Source organism: Cuculus canorus, chromosome Z (assembly GCF_017976375.1).
Source record: "Cuculus canorus isolate bCucCan1 chromosome Z, bCucCan1.pri, whole genome shotgun sequence".
Classification (NCBI taxonomy): Eukaryota; Metazoa; Chordata; class Aves; order Cuculiformes; family Cuculidae; genus Cuculus; species Cuculus canorus.
In genome coordinates, this window is record NC_071441.1 from 68,500,444 (window position 1) to 68,523,335 (window position 22,892).

At 51.3% G+C, this 22,892-nt stretch overlaps 1 protein-coding gene across 3 annotated transcripts in view; it reads right to left on the reverse strand.

The window, feature by feature from the left end:
* CNTFR (ciliary neurotrophic factor receptor) overlaps window positions 1-19,916 on the reverse strand; it is a 215,172-nt gene extending 195,256 nt beyond the window's left edge. Inside the window, exons 1-2 of one of the 3 annotated variants that reach the window (XM_054055158.1) lie at window positions 19,744-19,916; window positions 17,534-17,707 (exon numbers count right to left, since the gene is read on the reverse strand). The gene's annotated coding sequence lies outside the window, so the exon portion shown is untranslated. Of the gene's footprint in view, window positions 1-17,533; window positions 17,708-19,725 lie in introns of all 3 variants that reach the window. The other 2 variants (XM_054055156.1, XM_054055157.1) reach the window with 2 other exon arrangements.
* Between the last annotated feature and the right edge of the window lie 2,976 nt (window positions 19,917-22,892).

Genomic DNA, 22,892 nt, shown 5'->3' on the forward strand with positions numbered 1-22,892 from the left:
CCCAGCATCTCTGCAGGGATATCAACAGACCCCAAGCCTGAGAGCTCAGCTCTGGAAACGCTTGTTTTGGCTCAGCATACTTCCTCCAACGGCCAGACACAGAAGGTCACCCAGGCCAGCATTTCCATTTACAAGAATATCTTTGCCAAGAAAGAACAGACCCAAGCCAAGCCATGCCAGGGTGTCCAGAGAAGGTTGAAGACTTTGAAATGGAAGTAGCCTTCACTGGGCAGCCTGATCTAGTGGGAGGTGTCCCTGCCCATTGCAGGGAAGTTGGAATTGGATGATTTTTAAGGTGCCTTCCAACGCAAACCATTCTATGATTCTATTTCATCAACAGCATCTTGACATTTCTTCAAAGTGCATCGATTCCCCACACCCTGCTGCTTTGAGGACAGAGCCTACAACCACCTTCTTGTTAATTTACAGGTCTCCCTCCAATTGCTCCACCTTCAGAATTTGGAGCTCTCTTCTTTGCACCTAATTGCAGAGGTATTAATTACAGAACATAGTGCTTTTGAATGACACACCAAGGAGATACCTGACCAAAACACAGGGCAAGGACAGCTTCTGCCCCTAAATTCACCAAGTACCCTCATGCACGGCCTTTTAAGGCATCACTTGCTAGCAACAACACACGATGCTCCCTGCACCAGAAACCTCAACAAAATAAGAGTTGACACAAGTTGTTATTGCTGTAAAACACCTTACATGCAGCTATGCTGCCATAGATCACTCTCCCTGTGGGCTGCTCCACATGAAGGCAGGACCACAGCACCCTCCAAGTCACTGCAGTGCCCAGCCAGTTTCCCAAATGCTGTGTCTTCTCCCAGCTCTCAGACACTGAGCCCTAGTAAAGCATAAAAAAACAGTAAAAGTTTTCAACGTATGCCTCAAATATCAGTATATTTGCACACAGCGGCTGCAGAAATATCAGCACAGGCACCAAACGCTAGTGTTGCAGTTGCCAAGCTATCCTGATTTCCACATCCCTTCCACTGCCTTTTGCCTGGCAGCCCCAAAGGATGTGGGTAACATCAGTCCAGCCAATATTCTCCTTCAAATCTACCTTGCAAGGCCTGAAACCACAACAATAACAAAAACAGTTATTACAAGGAAGCAGGAACAAAGTTCAGCATCAGCTACCAGCCAGGAGGAAGTCACAGCTATATGGACACTGCAGAAAGCTCCTCTTAGATAGTGTCTCGGTCAGTCTGAGCAAGGCACATGCTGGCCTGCCTACCAGCATCTCCAGAAGTGGGAAATGTCTGGCAGATGCATCGTATTTATGTAGCAGAACCACCACCCTGGCTCCCACAGAGCCCTGTCTGTGTGTTTGCATACAGGCAGATACTTCGGGACTGCATGCGTAGCCTTCCCAGCTTACCCAGGCACAGAGGTGTTACAATACACTGTTAATTAATTCAATAACAACAATAACAAAAAAATATTAGGGCACACAGCCTGTGATTAAGGAGAATTTCTTTCCCAACATGCTGGCAACGTGCCTACAATTAACAAGCCCTTGAATCCCTAAATTCCCCAGAGATCAACAGCACCTGATACTGGCATGTCCAGAAAGCCACTCCTCTACTCCTCTCTGTTTCAACACTGGTGAGATTTTTCACACCTTGCGGCTCAGAAACACTTAAACCTCGGACACCGTGATCCCAGTTCCACAGGTCACACCAAATCCGCCAGTGTAATTGGCAGCACAGGTGGGCTGCAGCTGATACAAGCCAGGGCAAAATTACTCTCATTAAAAGCAGCAAAGCAAGACCACAGCTCAGCCTGATGGAAGGAAAATTGCTTCCCACACCAGCTCTGTCAAGCCAGCTATTGGGAGGACTGCAAATGCAAGAGCCAGAGCAGCCCTCCTGCTAATAAGATTCCCCAGAAATGCAATGTTGGCCAAAGTAGCTGGATGAAGGCAGGCCAGGAGGCTGGGGAAAGCCAGATGGCTTTTCCCAGCAAACAGCCCCAGCTGTCATAGGGTTAAATCAATGCACGAAGTTATTAAAGGGGGTGGAAATGTTTTAACATGGTTGAGTGAAATTCCTCACACTCTTAAGTCGACAAGGAACCCCATCGGGGCTTAATAGGCTAACACAACCCATCCCATTATTGGTCGTTAACACACACAGGAGCCTTGGGAAGAAGGGCAATTAGGGCTCCCCACTCACCTCTGCAAGAACTCCCACCCTGGCTTCTAATCTCACTGATGGGGAATAGGGATGCAGGAGGGGGCCATCCTTTCCTTTGCACCCTGTGCCTTCTCCACCTGAAGGGCACAAACACCAAGAGCTTACAGCAGGCAGAGCTATCAGCCTGGAGGAGCAGTAAGTTGGTTCCCAGGGCAAGGTGCAACGGCACAAAGCTGCCAACCAAAGCTCCCCCCGTGGAGGGCATCATTCCTCCCCACTTTCCTCTCTCCCCATAGCCCTCATTCCCAGAAAAGCCACTGTCTATCACACATCTAGCAGCAAGAACAAGGAGACGGTAACAAAGCATATATCCTGTGAAGCAGTCAGCTGCTCCCCAGAGGCTACAGTGCAACGCTGGAATTACCGCAGCCCTCAATTTCTGCCCTATGGAGTATGGTATTTCCAGCCTAGAAATAAGGTTAAGACTCCTCAGGAACTTAAGAATAGGTATATACCAGTTATTTTCCACTGGCAAGAACACAGTAACTAAAGCACAGGTAGAATGAAGGTCAGAAGGAAAAGCAGAAAAGACTCATCACATTACCCCTTAAACTACCAGGGTAAAGCACCTTGCCTTGCTCTCCTCCATACACCTTGAAGGGGGCAACCACAGCTGTCAGCATGGTGGGGTGGCAACCTCGTGACTGCAGACCTGCAGCTAAAAATAGGAGAGAAGTTGCCCACAAAGGGTTGCCAGCTTCTCTCACACTTGCAGATCCATATAGCCAATTCTGGGGAGGGTCTGCAATACTGGTTTGCTAAATAAATTCTACAAATTCAGAAGAAAGACAGCTCCAGAGAATCAATGCCTTGCTCAACCCAGAGCAGAGAAACAGCTGGGAACGGCTCTGGGTGGCTGCAAGAAAAAGGCTTGTAGATGGGACAGAGAAATCACCTCCGAGGGGGGATGCCTAGAATAGTCTCAAAAAAAGTGAAGTAAAATCCTACCTGCAGAGTGCAGGCAGCCTTGGACAAGATGATTTGGCAAATTAGGATTTCATTGTAGTGGAGCTGCTATTTGTTTTTTCTTCCCTCCCATAAGAGAGAAGAAAAATATAATATATATTATAGAAAATATAATAAGGAAGAAGCCCCAAGGGTCTACTTCTCTTAAATACATCTTCCTTTGGGCACTAGCCCCATCCACAATACAAACATCCCAACACGCACAGCCCATCAAGGCTTTGGCCTCTCACAGACAGCGTTTCGCCTCTTCACTTGTCTCAAGAGTGAGGCAAGATGATTGTAGCAGGACCATTCACCACAAACAGTGAAGCGAATCTGGACCTTTAACACTGTGGCCAGGACTCAACTTTATCCCTTTCCTCTGCAGGCAAGCACCTACCAGACATTAAGGAAACCCCACTCACAGTCCTTCGGCACCTGCACAAAGTAAGATGTAGCGGTATCACTCAGTATATCCTCATGGAGACCTGGCTGAAACTTCAAACTCAGCTCAACACAGGCCCATTTCCCAGTTCTCTCTCCAGATGCCTCCAGAGCAACTATCTTGCCATCCCGACCATCACCTGCTCACCACAGTACCTCCCTTGCCCAATGACATCAACTTTAACACCACTACATCCCTCCAGCCACACCCAGCTCCTCCAGGCTCCCACTTTCTCACATGCCCATCAACACAGCTGCTTTTCATTGGGCAAACCGGCCTCACTCAGATATTTGCAGGTGGGGACTGTTAATACTCCCCTTTTCGCATCCTCCTTCAAGCCCCCTTCCCAGAATCCTCTTTCCCATAAAAGTAAACACCACTCACTACCTATAGCAAGACTCCCCAAGATGCACATGGGACAGCCTACTGCCCATAGAGAAGCCATTTCATGCTTTGCTCCCATCATCCTGATGAGAAGCCACACAAACACCTCTAGAAGCATCATACCAGCACCAGGTTTCCTCTGATGTCTCAGAGGTAACCAAGCAACTGCTGTGAAGCCACTTGCAATCACCTCCATCTCCTCCACCCGACACGTACCAGTGACTGGTCTGCACCAAAGCTACATGTGCTTCTGTAAGGCAGAGAGCTAGAAGAACAGCCCAGCAGGACTAAAGTTATGCCTCCCAACCAAAACAAGCTGTAAGTTGTGGCTCTCCCCCCTGTCCCTGGCTGGGGAAGGGCAGGAGGATCTGCAAACTCCACGGTAGAGACAAAAAAAAATCCAAGTAACTGACTTTCCCACTGTGCCCTTACCCAGGCACAGATACAGATGGAAGGGATCCAAGGTAACACTTAGTCCATGCCCTGTCTCCCAGGAAGGTCTGTTGACCCAACAACTCCAACAGGCAGGTCTGGAACAAGGAGCACTAGGAGATACCCAGCCCCTTCCAAAGTCCAGGAGAGAAGCTGCAGGCCCTTGGAGGGAGGGTCTCTGCCTGGCACAAGCCACACGTGGCCCTGAACCATCTGTCTGCAAAGAGCAGGGCCAGCCCAGCGAGAATTGGAGCTTGAAGATAGCACATGGGCGTGGACTGCCTCCAAGGTATGCTACCCTCCCAAGGAGATGTTACTTAGCTTCACGTCACCGCTACAGACATTCAAAGATGGAAACCACGACAGGGTGGTTGAAGGAACCCTCTTGGAGAGCTGGGGGCACTGCTCTAACCCTACTTTTGCTCTGCTTACATAGCAAGCAGCACTGAACAGGCAGCGTGGCCAGATCTGCTCACCCTGCTGCCAGCACACCGCAGAGCTACCCGAGGAGTACAGAACACTTCCCTGCTTGATCCACAATGCATTTGTTTCGTGTTTCAGGCACTAGCAGGTCTTATTTGTAAAATCATGAAACGGTCTGAAGCCTTACATGAAGCCAATTAGATGCTCCAAACCCCACAGTCAGCAGAAGGTCAAGCGCACAGTACGCTGTTTCACTGGCACTCAGCTGCACGCTCCCTGCATCAATTGGGCTCCGATGGTATGTCTTTTACAAAGGGCTTACAACAGCATCTGCCACTTTGCATTTATGGTGCACAAGGAACAGGCTTACAACTAGGAGGAGGTGGGGAGAAATAAAAGTTGATTTTTTCCTTTTGAGAAGGCAGGCCAGACGTATGACATCTTCCCAGTTTCCAGCATTTTGATCCAGCCAGCCCCCCTCTTCTCTGAGTTCTGGCAGGAGACAGGCACAAAGCACCAATTAAACAAAGACAAGTTATGCTTTTTCTGTCAAGCAAAAAAAGGAAAAAAGAGGGGGGATGATGAAGGGGAGAAAGGGGGAGAAAAAAAAATATATATAAACCAGCCCTGGAGTCATTTTGCTTTCAAAACAAGCTGTCAAAGCAGCCCCCTCTCCTCCCGTCTCCCACAGAGGAAGAGCAAGGGAGCATCCGCACGCCTGTCGTGGACACGTGGCGTCAGTCATCAGACCACACCATCAGTCACTCGGCACATCAGGCCAAGCCCTGCCCTCGTTTTCCCTGGAGCATCTGTCAAAGACCATGACAGGCAGCGCACCAGATTCCTGGAGGAGATGTACTAAGCGTGAGCCTTACCAGCTCCACTGATGAAAATCCCCACTTCTGGGCCATTAGGCTGGGGAAAAACAAAACCCAAGAGCAGCAAGGGCTCAATGCTCTAGCTCGTCTGCTCTCATCAGCAGCTCACGTTTTCCACAGCAGACATACACACAGCTGGCACAAGCATGCAAACAGTGCCTCTTCTGCCATATAGGTTACTGGCTTTGAAGTCTCTTTGCCCAGCTCTCCTGGCTCACGGCCAAGCTCAGGACAGCAAGGTAAGATCTTCTCTCGTACATTGCGCACCACTGCTTTGGTTCAAAACAAGGTTACCAGATGTCACAACATACTGCCGAGAAACCACAGCACCCGATGTGGACACAGCAAACTGTCCATCACTTTGGGCACCACCAGCTTTGAACCCAATGTGAGCACCTGCAGGCTGGGCCCAGATCTTGCTTAACAATGTTGGTCCTACAGCCAGCCAGATTAGAAGGTTACAAAGAACGTTTCAGGCTTTATTTTTGCATGAAGATAAATAGCAAGCACTATTATTTCTAGGGTGGAAAAGGACAGGCATTTTAGCAGAGCAGTGGCACTTATCTCAGTTTTAATATCCTATTTGCTTCCTAAGCAGAGTCCCCTTTACAGAGCCCACTGGTACCAATTAGAGCATCACCTTCACTCCCACTTTTGCCTTGCTGGGCTCTCTGAAAGCAGAAGCCAACTACAGCATAGTCACCCCCAGGAGCTAATGCACGATGTCATTTCAACAGCCAACACCAGCGGCACTGGTGCTGGGCTGACCACTCCCAAGAAGAGATACCCTCTGCCACCTTAGCATGAAGCAATGCACAGCCTGGTCTTCCGGGCTGGATCCATCCCACAATTAGCACAGACAAGGAAAGAAAAGCATCTTCTGGTTAGGTCTGCTTGGGCTGGCAGCATACACTCCAGCTCGCTAGCAAGTGCCCTGCTCATTAGCATGGGGTCACTCAGCTGCAGCAGGGCACAAGCACCAGTTGGCTATTGCAACACCACTCACGTCCACTGCTGTGGAAGTGTTGAATTTCCTTTAAGAGCCCTGAAGCTCTCGCTCTGAATTTAGGAAAGAAAAAAAAAAATCTCAAAGAATTGTAGGATGTCTGTAAACATACCAGAGGAAAGAAGAAAGTGAATCTTTGAGCCTCTTGACCCTGACAGTGTCCTTATAATTACAAGGCTATTTACTTTCCGTTAAACCCCAACTATTGAACAGTGTCAAGTTGTTTTTTTTCTGAGCAGGTGATTATCCTGCCCGACTAATCTAATGAAAATTATCAGGAGGCTACTGACCTCCTGCTACACACACTAAATAATGCACAAAGCTTCAGGATCAGAGAGGCAAATCACACCCCTGCCTTACCTTATCACTTTCTATACAGCTCCAGGCTTGTTCCACTCATCTTTGGCTATGCTAGCCAAATGCTATCTCAGTGGAAACCACAGCAGAGCCAGCCCTGAGAAGTACACAGCAAAAAGTTACCTCCTTAAGATTTATTTTTGTAAAAGTCAAGAGCTGCAGCAGCAGATATATTTAGTCTTCAAGCTGCTGTCTGGCTCCTGAGCTCGTAGCATGAGGTAGCGGTGCTTCTGCACTGGGCTTTTGGTAAAGCAGCATTGTCTTTCTACTTTGACAAAGGATACAAGAAAGGCATGGTCTTAAAAAAAAAGGGGGGGCTACACAAAGGGGCTCATTGCTCTAGATGGGAAAAGCCACCCCTTCTACTGTGTCTTCTTAGAAAACCTATCTGTTTCTGCCTCCTCCTGCAGACACGGCTACCAGCTCCCTTCGGAGATGCTACAGCACAGCCAGCTGTTCAAGAAATTGGGCAAAACAAGAGGGCTCAACACTGAGTATGCTCCATCCCCAGCTCAGGGCACACAGCATGGGTCAGGAGGTCTGCAGCAATGCTGCCCCGCTTATTTCTACCCACTCTCCTTAAGGGGAGACAAACAGCAAAAGCAGCAGCTGGAAAGGCTACAACTAACAATTAAGGAGGAAACACCTAAACAAGGAGCAACAAAAAAAAGTTATCCAAACTCCCCATACAGCCTTAGTTTGAACAGCACATACAGCTAAAGGAATAGGATATACGGGAGCGACTTCAAGTCTAAAATAAGTTTTGACTTGGGAAGCTACAGAGAAACGTGGAAAAACACAAAGGACAAGATGACTAGCTTTTATACAGCCCTCCTCCCTCAACATGAAACCCCAGCTACAACATCACAGAAAAGTCGCTGCTCTTACCCAGCCTGGCTTTATAACCTCACCCTTACACCCTCATTGCTTCTTGGCCCTCCAGACACCCCCCCCCACACACACACACCCCAAGACAGGAGCTCCCAGCTTACCTCTGGCCACTGCTGCAGCCAGGAGCATCACCCCACAGCTCTTGCAAACTCCTGTCAGCCCCAGCAGCCTGTCCCTGCCCTACAGCCCTTCTCTTCCTACAAAGCTCTCCCCACTCCCAAAACACCTGATTTATCCTCCCACCCTGGCTGTCATGGGACTGCAGTTTCTCCAGCTGGGGAGGTGCTAAGCAAGACGCAGGCGGGCAGGATTTCTCATCTTTTAAATGGCCAATTCCTCTCCTCTTACAAAATTCTAGAACGAGACAGGCAAACAGTCTCCTCCAAAGTAAGCGGAAACAAATATCAAGGTGGGTTGCGGCATAGTAGAAGAGGGAGCAAGAGGAATCATAGAAAGACCGGCAGGAAATAGCACAAGGTTCAGCTTTGGGAAAATACCAGCTAACACATGCACGGAAAATGATCCATAGCAGAGATATTCAAAGGAAAGCAGAAATCTGGGAAAAATTAATGTCCGCAGCAGCAATTGCAGGGGTGCAGTGAGCAGGCAGGGCTTTGAAACTGAGCACTACCAAGGCAAGAGGCTCTACCTAGGACACATATCACCTCTGCAGGAAGGGAGGAGGTGCTATGCTTCTGCTCTGTGGATGTGGCGGTGCCCAAGGGTGTCTTCAGAAACATGATGCTGAGCTGCAGGTAGCCTGGTCACACTATCTGGGCATGGGATGGCTAAAACGGTTAACTAGCCAGGACTTGGTAAAAGGAGAGTTTCTTTGTTTTTCTCCCTTCTTTCAACTTTAGGAAGCTGTCTGTTACTGAGGGATCCAAACTATTTCTGGAAGAAGTTACAGTAATAATCAAATTCCTCCATCTCCTGTCCTGGCTAACAGGAGCAACCTCAGGCTTCTGGTCATTGAAGCCAACGCTGTAATCGCTTGTCACAGCATTGCTCCACCCACATGTGCCACTCTGCCCTTAACAGCCAAGATGCAGGTCAGTTTGTGTCTCTACTGTAAAGCAGCTGCTTGGGGTCCCCCACCAGTAAGTACTGGAGCTGCTAGAGGGCCATCAGCTTGGTTAAACTGGCATCACCCTAATAAGTTAGGTGGTATCCTCTTAACTGCCAATCCTCCTGAAAAATGCTTCTCAGGCAGCTCCTGACAGACACTGTGCAGTGTCTGCTGGGCATAAAGTGGGAGATGAGAGCCTGGCAGAATCCAATAAAATACATCTGTCTCAGGACTGACTTTATCATTGGGCCTGATCAAGGAGGAAGCCTGCACAAGAAGAAGGGGTCAATTTAAAACCACGTACATAAAGCCCTCAAAAATGCTCCAAGGACCAAAGCTGGAATTGGCTGATGGGTCTGGCACCAAGGGATGTCTCTAGCTCCGGTGCCTGCAGCCACCCCTGGCTCTCTGCACTAGCTGCTCCAGAACAGAAGTGACACCATCTCCTTGTTGGGCCAAGAAACAGGTGCCAAGCACAGCAGCCTCTTGTGCTAGCTTACATGGTGGCAGAAGGTTGCGATTGCTTGGGAGGGACTACGACACACCACTGTTTGAGAATGCATGTCCGGGGGAGGTTCCTCAGCTCCCCAAGCTGTCTTCCAGCTAGAGACATTGATCTGTGCTTGACTCCAAGACAGACAGCAGCAGTACAGGCATCCTCTATTGTCACTTCCTGCCAGCAGAGCATGGCAAAGCATTGGAGTAACAGCTTCTGGGGACAAGACAGCAATTTACTCTCCGTAAACAGACAAGCGCTTGCTGAAATACAGCAGGTGAGACAGTTAGTATTACCACTCGTCCTGGGTGTCTCAAGGCAGACACGCAGCCTGCTGAGGCTCTGTTGAGAACCCACCAGCTCATTGCACGAACCCTTGTCACTAAAACCTGGGTCAGAAGCACGCTCGAGGAGGGGGAACGGATTGCATGCAAATCTGTACCATTGCCCTGTCCATCCCAGCACAGCTTTTCCAGTCCAAGCCCTATCTCCATCTGCTGCTTCTCAACGCCCAGCACAGGCTGAGCAACAGATAAAAGGGAAGCTGAAATCTATTTCTCTTCACACATCCACCAGCTGAGCTGTTGCTCCAGCCCCCATGTGTTACTGCCAGGGACAGCAGAGGCAGGAGAAACCTAGTGGCACACCCCCAAGGCAGGGATGGAGTAGGGTGAGCTGTTGCAGGGCCAACACTTAGAAGAAAAGCATCTTCAGCTTGACAACTCAGCAAATTTGATCTGGAACTGACAAGAGAGAACAAACGAAAAACCTATAAATGTCATCTTTGGGGTTCAGTTGCCAGAAGAACTAGAGACAGACGGACAGATAAGCACGCAGCATTGTGCAGATAGCCAATGCCCTGCATTGGTCTATGCAGAGTATTTACTAATGTGTCCTGCAGCTGCCATGAGCTGTCAGCAACTCAAAAAATCTGGGTTTTTTTGCCACCAGCTCTGCCTCTGGAACCTCAAGGAAATCCCAAAGCCACTGCAGTTTTTAGTTTTCCCTCTTTGCAGGCAGTGATGCTTCCCTGCAGCCTCAGGTCCTTGCAAGGTTAAAGATTGACCCTGGTAATGTACTATAGAAAGCAGCCTTGGGGAACGCTCCAAGCAACAAGCCAGACCCAAACACAGACCATGCCAGTTCCTTGACATAAGATGGAAAGTCAAAATCATCAGCCCACTTCCTTTGTCACTGAGACCCCTGACCTGAGCAAGTCACATCATCTTCTCCTCCCTCTCTTGGCCAGCACTGGCGAGACAGAAAGCCCATCAGTGCACAGGTGGCTCTCCCCTGTGCATATTGCAGCCTTATTTGGAAAAAAACCAGCCATGATGGCCTGACTGCAGGTAAAAACACGCCAAAAATAGGAAGCATAAATACCACAATGTCCTTGAAGTCAGTGACCCACCATGGCTGCTGGAGAAGTTACTCTTCATCTCTGCTTCACAGAGGATCAAAGCCAGGGTGAACCTGAAGCTGCTGATCCAAAGCAAAGAGGGCTGGGGTGCAGCAGATGGACCCATACAGGAAAAAGAATTAGGATACAGATAACCAGTGATTCTCCTCCTAGTCCTTATCCCATCTAAAGAAGCCCAGAGAACTTCGTGAGTCTCAGCCTTGCGGGGAGAAGGCAACATGCACCAAATCAGAGCCTGGCAAACAGTGTGCACAGATGGGAAATGGTTCATGGCAGCTTGCTGGACTTCAAGAAGACAGATGCCCCCAAGGTGCCCCCAGGGGCACACCCAGGATGTGCTGCAACAATGGGCATCACAGAGCCCAGACTGCACATTCTCCAGACAAAAAACACCTCAACTCCAGCCAAAAAAAGGGGGAGCCCAAAAATTTTGTGGGAGTTAGGACACACGGAACGTCCCATTAAAAGGGAAAGGAGTTTCTGCCAGGTGACACAGGACATCTGTGGCATGGCCAAAAATATTATCAGCCAGTATGCTCCCTCCTGCATGGATTTCAGCATTAGTTGGTGCTCCATGCCCTGTCACAGTACTTAAATGCATGAAATAAAAACTAGACTGGCCAACATACCCAATGGACTTGTCAAACCAATCACATTAGGAGAACTGGAAACACACCAGCAACAAGGGCTGGCCCCTGCTCCCGAGGCCTTGCAGAAATCACGCATCCAGAAGACAGAAAAGCCTCTGTCATTCCCGGAACCAGGTCAATAAACGCATAGACAACTCCATCCAGAGAGAGACTTTTTTATGAATAACAAGAAAGAGCAGCTTCAGCTCCCCCAGCTGCAAATAGGTGGGCAGGCACAAAGAGCCAGCACGGAAATGTGTCTGTGCAACACGTGTGGGGAATCGGCTGCCCCGCACATGTCCGGGGTATGGGGTGAGAGGAAACTGCTCTGAACCAGAGAGCGGGAGAGCTGTGAAAAACAGCGGCCGCTGTTCAAGTGTGACTTCTCCCACACCTCCCCACCCCCAAACCAAACAGCCTTCCACCGCTACAGACATTTAGCGTGCTAGGGAAAGAGAACAGGGTAGGCAAGGATTTCAAAGCTGAACGACCCCAGGTCTTCTATTCAGGGAGCAAAACCAAAACACCCTTTGGGGAGGAAAAAAATCCAAAATGCGCTTCATCCAGGTGCCTCCAGAACACAACTGTCCCCTCCCCAAAACTCACAGCTACCTTTGTCGTAACACTGTTATTTCTAGAGCTCTTTGCTAAGTGAGAAGCCTGGAGGACTGGACAGAGCTTTTTTTGGATTGAATCTCAGAGCAGCAGCAGCTTTTTGTTCTCTCCTTTTTTTATGTATTTATTCTTCAAGCCCTTAGTTCAGATGCAGAGAGGAGGGTAAATCATGTGTTGGCAGTCTGGCACAGGCTGCCTGCCCTTTGCATTTGAGAACCACGTTCTAACCACAACAGAAGATATGTCCTTCCTATCACAAGCATTTTTTAGGACAATGGACAAAAGGACCGTGCTGCAGACAGTGTGCCTATATCTTCAGCAGACACGAGCTTGTTTTATTATAGTAATATCATTTAATTTCACAAGCGAACACTCATGGCTGGCCCCAAGGAACCCCGTGCAGCCTGCTTTCCCCGACCACGCTGGCAGCAGCAGTGCATCCCTCTTTCCTCGTTCCTCAGCTTGCACAGCTTGTGCAAAGGGAACTTTACACCTTTCACAGATGATCCCAAGCAGCATGCAATAGTTGCTGTGCCTGCATGGGATTTGAGCAGGGAACGACCTGGCTATTCCATAGCTGTGCTGCTGGGCATTTGCAAAGCACATAGCAATAAAACACCTTGGTGGTCACCCTGAAAGAAGCTATTACTGGATCAAAGAGGATGCAGCATTGAAAACAGCAGATACTTTCTCTACCATCCCATCCACCAGCTATAACATCACACCATGGCACCCCAAAATGCAAAGTCATCCCCACCAGCACTGGGAAGCCACGACAATAGCATGGAGTTGGGATAGCCTAGTAGGTCAGCCCTGCAGTTCTATGGCAGGGTCCTACAGGGTACTATGTCCAGTCTCCAAGTTATTCTCATGCATGCTCCAGAGACTGGAAAACCCACCAGAGACCACTAAAAGCAGGAAAATACCAGGCTGCAACTTTGTGAACAAAATGCATTCACAGGCTTAACACCCACATAATTGAAAGCAGGCGCATCCTGGTAATTGCTAGCACAGGGATGTGCTGGGTTGTGTGTTTGCTTTAGAGGGCTTGTGGTACTACCTAAAAGAATCAAAGCTGGCCACCAGTCCCTCTGCACAGCGAGGCTGCTCACACCACTGTCAAAACACACAGCTGACCCTGCCTTGCCCCGAGGATCTCCTTCTCTTCCCATCAAAACAGCAATAACAGGGAGGTCTGAGACATCCACTACTACTCCCAGACGTGAGCATCACCTTCAGGGGGCACTTGAGGGCTGAAGAGACAGATTCAAACTCTCCTGGCAATTCACAGGTCTCTGACAGTGGTGAGAATCTCAGCACTGAGGGTGGAGAGGATGCTTTCACTCGCCGATGCTGAGAATGACAAGTAGCCCCGCTCTCTGCGCTCATCTGCCAGCCAGCTCCCTGGCTGCACCTGGCTCTTAGCATTGCTCACGGGAATGGACAACTGGAACTGTCCTCTTCTCATGGGGTAGAGTGAACTGACTCAGTAAATACCAATTGAATCAATGGATAAAAAGCAGCAGTGAAAGGAGACTCAGAGCAGCCCCTCGACCCTTCCTCTCAAAGAGAGACCAACCACCCACCACCCAGGTTTGGGCCAGCAGATGTCCAGGGTGTGAGGCACTTCCAGTATAAGGGCAAAGCCTCCCCAGAAGCCTCTCCCTCTCACCCAGCATTTCTCACGCTGCTTCCTGCACCAGTTCCCCCCTGACATGGTGTGCTGCATAGTATTTAAATGCAGCCAGGTCTGCGCAAGCCAGATTTCAGTTGATCCCATGCCCCTCTCTAAGGCAATGCTAAGAGAGATGTCAAGATCCCTCCATCAGCTGCTGCAAATGCAGCCACGACTACAGTACCACATAATTTATTGCTAGCCCTTACAGCCTTCCTCCTGCAGTCTCCCCCCAAGCAAGGAGCAGCCAAAAGAGATCCCCTCAGGGAAAAGAGATTTCCCATATAATGGGCACCAGTATTAATCCTTCCATCTGCTGCAGCTTTCCTGTCATTCTGTGACTTTATGAACATCACTGGATGCTGGCAGCAGCCCTGGAAGGCATTGCAAGTCACCTGAAGGAAAAAACCTTCCAGCACCAGCATCCGGGCTGCCTCCCAGACCGAGGGCAGCAGTCCCAGCTGTGCACAGCCACGCCAGATCAGCAGTGCATCAAGAGGGCTTCGATGACATCTTTAGTGTGTCACGGCTAATTAGAGCCCTGACTACACCCTATAATTAGGTAACACCTTCAGACAAATCACCGCCTCCTCTTCAAACCATGTCATGCCGTTGGATACTAACCCTAATTGACTTAAAAGTAGACTCAGCAATTCTTCCAGGACCTCCATCCACTTCACAAGGCATTTCAAAACAAATAAATAAACCCCTGGTCCTCAGCCCTGGCTCAGAAACCAGCTGGAGAAGTGCCCTTGCATCCACATAGGCACACACCCGCACGGCTGGACACAAAACCATCAAAGCCACAAAACAAATGCACTGACGCAGCAGCATCGTCCTCCTCTGATCTCTCATTTCTATCCATCCTAGTGCTACTTTCAATAACAGTCAGCAAAGCCTTTTCTAGGAGAACAGGAGTATTCGCGATGTGTCAGTGTCCTAGTAAAAATATTGCCTGGGGGCTTGCAAGAGAAGACGTACTTTAGCAAAGGAGCCTGGTATCTGGCAACAAAAGTCATTAAAAAACCTAACCATTTACAAATTAATATGCCAGAATGTTATCAAGCATCAGCATTTCAATCCAGAAGCTTGATTTCTGTTTTCATTAAGTAATGAATAAACTGAAACGATCTGAATGTTTTCAGTTTCCCACTAGAACAAAATATTAAGTAGATAGCCAAAAAAACCCCCACCATCGTAATTGCAAAAGCTGAACAAAAACTATCAAAATTCATAGAAGATAAATATTGAGTCCTTCCAAGCCTGCTATGAGAACAATGTCTCTTTATTTGCTTTTCACGAGGTTTGTTATAACAAGAGAGAGAGACTCCAGTATACAGTGTTTTAATATACATACACATATTCACAGCTGGAATAATAGATTTAAGGACAGAAGGCAATATTACAGCTGAATGTATGCAGAAATGCATAAACATACCTTCAAAAATACACTCATTGCACCCCACCCAGATATATACAGGGACACAATGTATTATATTTATACATACCCCCCCAACCGCACATTTCAGATTGATCAGAACCATTCATTAAAGCAGACTCTCTAAAGTTTCTCCTGCTTTGCGAAAATATCACCCTGAGGAGATATCACGCATGAACTTAACATCCAGCAGAAAATGAAACTGTAACACGCTTCATCTTGAAAGCCAACCCCGAATTTAACTTAATCCCTGCTCTGGACAATGCCTCTGGAGAGGCATTAAAACCATGGTAGGTGTTTTCCTGGATTTCCCAAATTCCTCCGAGACTCCCAGGCACTCTGGCTGTGTCCATCTCCTCCTTTCTTCGGAAATGTTTCCGGCTGAGCGCTCCCATCCATACTCTTGCTGCTCCCACAGTCATCGACACACAGATCCAGCGGAGCAGCATCCAGAGAGCCGCATCCTGCCCTCGACGCATGGACGTGTAACCCCGGGGTAGCCCTTGAGGTTTAACACCCAGATTCCTACAAAATGTGCGCAGGGTGATGATGCACGGGTTTGAAGGGTCAAGAGCGGCTCTGCATCCTCCATCCCCATCCCCGACAAAGGGATTCCAGCAGATCTCGTGCCCCCTAGTGTCATCCTGGCGAAGGGACCAGCACCGGGCACCGGGTACCACCTGGACAAGGCAGTGCCCTTGTCCAACACTAAAACCGGCACCATTTCCTGCTGGTACCGACAGTACAGTTAAATACCATTCCTGACAGTTTAGGTGAAGGGCAGCACGACCTCGCTGTCATTCCCAAGCACCCCCAAGGCAGCGACAGCCCCCCCAAGTGTCCCTCTGACCACCTCTCTCTTACGCTGCCGCAGAGCCTCAGCAAGATCTGCCCCACCAGCAGATAGCCCGAGCGGTGTCCCTGGAGAGGGGCCAAAAGGAGGAGGCAGAGAGCATCTGCGGTGGACACTGTCCAGAATACAACTCCTCCTAAAAATAGATGGTCCCTGGAAGGGCATGGCCCTTCCAGCTAATGGAAACGCTCGGTGCTAGGAGCTCAGGGTTGGGGATGACAAAACTTCGAAGTGCATGAATGCAAGATGCCACTGCCTTTGCACAAAGTCTCCATTTCTTCCCCATGAAAGCACCTGTAGCACTGAGCTCTGGCCATGAGCATGAGAAGCAACGCACAAAACCAGCCCAGAACTCAGCACTCCTGCCTGCCAGCCTGCTCTGACCAAGTGCAAGACCCAGTATCTCCTGGGAAAATGCCCAGTGTTAATAGGTGCACTGGGACTGCAACCTGCACACAGAGCACCTAAGTAAGATGCACATGCTGGACAAGAGTAAACGAATTGTGTGTTAAACCTATTCGAGTGCCTCAGTTTCCCCATCTGTCTAGCAGCCCCGATGCAACTTACCCTCTGTTATTTTGCTCATCCCTCCTCATTCAGCTATTTTGTGGGGAGATGCATGCCACAGATAGCACCCAGAGCACCGACCCCTTCCAGCATGTGCTAGCAGCATGCAAGCCAGCCTCGGGAACTCATCCCCAAAATTTGGAGGAATTCTCCCCGGGGCACTGACCTGGGTATGCTGCTTTCTTCTGCAACACCGAGCAGGGACTATAGCTTAGAATAATGGGGAAGTAACTCAGTTCAGTGCTGACAAAGCATCACAAGCCCCAGCGGGGTGGGAGGGGAGGAGGTGTCCTTCCCTCACGCTGCCATGCCTGGTATACATCATGTTTAGGGCCAGGTATACGTCACCGGCACAAAATGGACAAATTGGAGGGATTTCAGAAAAATGAGCGACAAAAATGATCAGGAGGCAGAAGGGATTGATTTACAAGGGGAGATTAAAAGAGCTGCGATCAGTCTAGCTGGGCTGAGCAAGTACTGACAGAAGCAGTCGGATGCTAATCTGCAAATGGGATGAAAACGGTATGGGAAGGAATAAATTAACATCTTCAGCAGTAATGGGATGAAATTAAGGGGAACTCAGGGCTGAGTGGGTAGATAAAAAAAAGACCCCAACAACCCCCAATGTAACTCCTTTCCTAGCTGCAGATGATTGTCTTTATCAAAACATACAAAGTCCCCAAAACTCTTTTTTCCTAGGACAAGGACCCTTGGGAGCAACCATGCCTTGGTGCCCAAGAAGGTGTGCGCACACATATACACATGCATGCACACAGACAGACAGCCCTTTCCCACCCCTGACTCACACTCAGGAAAGCAGGAGGGCCTTCGCATCAACCCGAGAGGACAGAGGCGTCACGCTTGCAGGGAAGGAGCGCAGAACGAAGACTAAAAACCACTGGAGGTGCTGAGAAGGTCCCCGTAGAAGGATGCCTTTACTCTCCCAGGTCTTCACGAGAGAAAGGTGCTGAGACAGCTTCCTGCAAAGTCGCAGGAGTGAGCTCAGCTGCAAGCACTCAGATATTTACACACAAATAGCACATTACTCAGCAACTGCCATTTGTCAGGCGTAATGGCAGCGGCAGCAATAATAAACGACAGGGCTGAGAGACAGACTCCCCAGATGCACACCGAGCCCCAGCCTGAGCTGGAGCAGAATGCATTCCTCCGTTTTGCCGGGGAATTAATGGAGAGTGTCTGTGAGCTGGGGCTCACACCCACAGAACTCCTGCTGCTGGCTTCAGAGAGTCAGCTACATCTCTGAAAGCTGAGCCTTGGCTGCACAGTTACTTGCACATGCATGAGCATCACAAGCTTTGCAGCTCCAAGAGGTACCAGGTCTTTTTCCTTCCCAAACCCAGGAGGTGCTGAGCACCTTCCATGCAGATGGGATGCAACACCTTGGCAGATCGGGTCCTCAGAGAGTAAATCACCAAAGAAAACACACAATTGCGAGATGGCAGCTTGGCCTGCTCTGATAACAGGCTCTGATGAACTTATTCTAAAGGGCTGTTGCAAAGAAGTCTGCCAGTCCTGGGTCTCTCGTTTCCAAAGCACACGCCGTCTCAGGAAAGTCCACCCTCTCCAGCGAGCTCTAGTCCCAGGACCTGGTCACAGCGAGATGCCTGATCGGACGCGAGCATCCCTGGCACATCTCCAGCCATCACGGCAAAGCTCTAACTTCTCATGGAGAGGCAGGGCGGGGAGCAAGAATGGCTGCTCCCATGTATTTGCACGTTTCGCAGGAAGCAGCCAGTGTCCCTGCCACGCTGCATGCACACACAGCCGACAAGACCGTGTGCAGGTCCTGTCCCTCAAGGAGGTTAACAACACCATGCATTGAGAACGGGTACTGTCAGAGTTAAATTAGCAAAACATAGAAGTCAGCAAGTTACTGAGCAAAAAGCAGCCTGAGGAAGGGAACTCCTGGACTGTCCCATAAATTAAAACACAGAAAGATGTGAAAAAAGAAATCAAATAGATTTGCAGTCAATCCCTTTTCTGCAACCTGTGCTCTGTACAGACCCTCTGCATGTGTCTGTAAGCATGGGGTGGGGGAAAAAAGGGGCTTCCTAAGAGAGTGAAAGAGAAGTGCTGGTCTTTACACCAAGAAAAGTTTAGCAGATTAAGAAACAACTGCCAGAGGAGCCAGGGAAGACGAAACATGCACACCAGGTTCTGTCTTCAGTGAAGGCAGCGCAAATTAACTCACTGGCTGGTTGGAGTCCCTGTCCTGTTTTAAGATTGCAGTGGGGGAAGTCACCAAGACCTGGGAACGTCAGGGAGTTTGTGCGGCAAAGGGATCGGTGTGTATTATGCAATTCTGGAAAGCAGCCCTCGTACTCACGCTTGGGCGAGAGCATTTCCACAGAAGCGCCATGTAGACGCTTTTCTTATAAAATCACCCCTTTACAAAGAAAAACAAAACCAAACGAATAAAGAATAAAAATCGAATCAGCGCTGCCCCAGCAGAGGAAGGGCAGGTTGCGCCTTTGGAGAAACGAAGAGAAAAAGTCTGCTCTCCCGCCCAGGAAAAACCACGGGCTCCGCTTTACAAAGAGCCACCCCGCAACCTCGGCTCCAGCCCTGCTCATGCGATGCAGGAAGGCAGAAGGGATCATCCCTTCTTTCCCAGCCTTTCCCAGCCTTCAACCTGGTGCCGCTCGCAGCGATGCCCGGGGAGATGGGGGGGTCCCAAAGCCGTGCCCTCCATCCCTTCCCCCGCCGGGAACGCAGGGCGGACACACACACACGGAGAGGCAGGAAAGTAAAAGTTGCCCAAATCGTTCCTCGGGGCAGCGGAGCCCACGGAGAGGCACGGGCACGCGTGGGAGCGCCGGGAAAAAGGTGCGCGGGGGCGGGCGGGGGTGGGTACGCGCTCCCACCCCCCAGAAAGCCGATTCAGCGTTGGGCAGCGGGGCTCGCCTCCTCTGACCCCCCGTGCCCGCCTCTCCCCGCCCCCCCTCCGTCCCGCGGGTGGGGTGGGGGCGCCCCTCACCGTCCCCTCGGTACTCACGGCGCCCTCCTCGCCTCCGCTCCCAGCGCTACCCCATGCAACCACCGGCTGCTTCTGCACCGGCTCGGGGGCTATAAGCTCTTTTAAACTCCAGCACATAACCCATGTGACCGCAGAAGCCACTGGTAAGGAGCGCCGGGGAGCCAGCGATGAGCTCAGCCCGCACCCCCCGGCACAGCGCCGGGGACGCGCTCCCGGCCCCGCCGCGCGTGCCCGCCCCGCGCCCGCACACGCACGCACACACACACACACGCACACACACGCGTGGCCACCGCGCCCTGGCACACGCACGTCCCTGCGGACACACAGCATCCCCCTCCCCACGGATGCTGAGGGAAACGGATGCTCCCTAAAAACCCACCTACAAACCCCCACGCGTGGCCACCGTGCGCTGGCACATGCACATCCCTGCGGACACACAGCATCACCCTCCCCACGGATGCTGAGGGAAACGGATGCTCCCTAAAAACCCACCTACAAACCCCCACGCGTGGCCACCGTGCGCTGGCACATGCACATCCCTGCAGACACACAGCATCACCTTCCCCACCGATGCTGAGGGACACGGGGGCACTGTACAAACACACCTACAAACCCCCACACTTGGCCACCGTGCCCTGGCACACGAACATCCACGCGGACACACACCCCTCCCTACATCCCCACCGATGCTGAGGCAGAGGGGGGCACTGCACACACGCACACCCCCTCCCACGCGTGGGCACCGTGCCCTGACACAGGAACATCCATGTGGACACACAGCCTCCCCTTCCCCACATCCCTGCAGATGCTGAGGCAGAGTGAGACACCACACAAGTGCACACCCCACATCCCCATGTATACACCTCCCTCCACTCCAGGCATGGCCACCGTGCCCTGGAACATGCACTCCCCTGTTCACGCACAGCATCTCCCTCTGTGTCCCTGCAGATGCTGAGGCAGAGGGGAGCACCACAGATACGCACAGACATGCATGGCCACTGTGTCCTGGCACACGCATACCCCTGTGGACACTCAGCATACCCCTCCCCACGATCCCACTGACACTGAGACAGAGGAGGGGTACTACACACACACATACACCCACATATACACACCCACACCCACATGTGGCCACCACGCACTGGCACCCACACGCCTGTGAACACACAGACTCCCCCTTCCCACCTTCATCTCAGAGCTGAGGTGTAGGGGGGTACCATACACATGCATATACACATATGCACTCACATCCCAAACACGTGGACACCGCACCCTGGCACACGCATCTGCATGTACGCACAGCCTCCCTCTCCCCATGTCCCTGCAGATGCTGAGGTGAAGGAGGGCACTGCACACACAGTCCCCCACAACCAATGCATGGCCACCATGCCTTGGCACACACGCACCCCTGTGGACACACTGCCTCCCTCTGCCCATGTCCCTGCAGAAGTTCAGGCAGAGGGAGGCAGTGCACACATGCACACCCAACCACCCACCCACGTGTGGCCACTGTGCCCTGGCGCACACACATCCCTGGGGACACACAGCTTCCCCCTCCATGTTACCGCACATGCTGAGGCAGAGGAGGGCACCACACACATTCACATGCACATCCACATGTGGCCACTGCACCTGACACACACATCCCCATGGATGCACAGCCTCCCCATCCCCACATCCCTGCAAATGCTGAGGCAGAGGGGGGCACTGCGCACACACACATCCCCCGCCCCTGACATGTGTGGCCACTGTGCCCTGGCACACACACATCCCTGTGGACACGCAGATTCCCCCTCCCCACATTCCTGGGGGTGCTGAGGTGGAGATGGGCACCACAAACATATACATGCGTGCACACATACACCCCTCCACATGTGGCCACCGTGCCCTGGCACACACACACCCCTGCAGACGCACACGCACGCCCCTGCAGTCACACACGTCCCCCTGCCCACCTCCCTGATGATGCTGAGGCAGATGGGGGCCACCAAGCACAGGCAATACACACACCTTGTTCGTGGCTACCATGCCCTGGCACACACATTCCTGTGGACACACAGCCTCCCTCTCCCCACATCCCTGCGGATGCTGAGGCAGAAGAGAGTACCACGTACACCTACTCACCCACCCACCCATGCATGGCCACTGTGCCCTGGCACACACACACACTCCTGTGGACACGCAGCCTCCCCCTCCGCACGTCTCTGCAGATGCTGAGGCAGAGAAGGGCACTGCACACACACATATGCATTTACACATACCTCACCCCCCCCCCCCATGCCATGCGTGGCCACCACACCCTGGCACACTCACACTCCTGCTGACATGCAGCCTCCCCACCAATGCTGAGGCGTAGGAGGGCACCACACACACACACGCACACGCACACCCCCACTGTGCATGGCCACTGCACCCTGACACCCACTCATCCACCCCTGTGGACGAACAGCCTCCCTTCCCCACCGATGCTGAGGGAGATGGGGACACTGCACACACACACACACACACACACACACACAAACCCTCACACGTGGACACCGTGCCCTGGAAGAAGCACATCCCTGCAGACACCCCCCATCCTCCCCACGCCCCTGCAGATTCTGAGGCAGAGGGGGTCACCGCACACACAAACGTGCGCACACACACACACGCATGGCCACTGCACCCTGGCACATGCACACCCCTACAGACACATAGGCTCTCCCTTTTCCACCTCCCCGATGATGCTGAGGCAGAGAGGGGCACCGCACACTTGCACTTCCCCCCTTGACCTGTGAAAATGCACACTTGTGAAAGCAGCGTGTGCACAGAGCCACACACGCATGCACCCACACAGCACGGTCCCTGCATGCATGGAACTCCACATCCCACCGAGATGCAGACCAGGCGAAGGCAGCATGCTCACAGCCCCCCACATGCCTATGCACACTCATATGTGCCCCACACACAGATCCACGCATGCATTGTCTTGCACAATGCCCTCTCTGCGCACTCCCCGCCTCCAACAAGAGATGCAGACTCAAATGAAGGCAGTACACTAACACTTCCATATGCACCTCCATGCACATCCTTGCACACACACCACTTGTGAGTGCCGCACCCCTTGCACAAACACCCTCTTGGAGTGTTCAACAAAAGCGCCAAGCATGGATACAGACTGAAAGGGA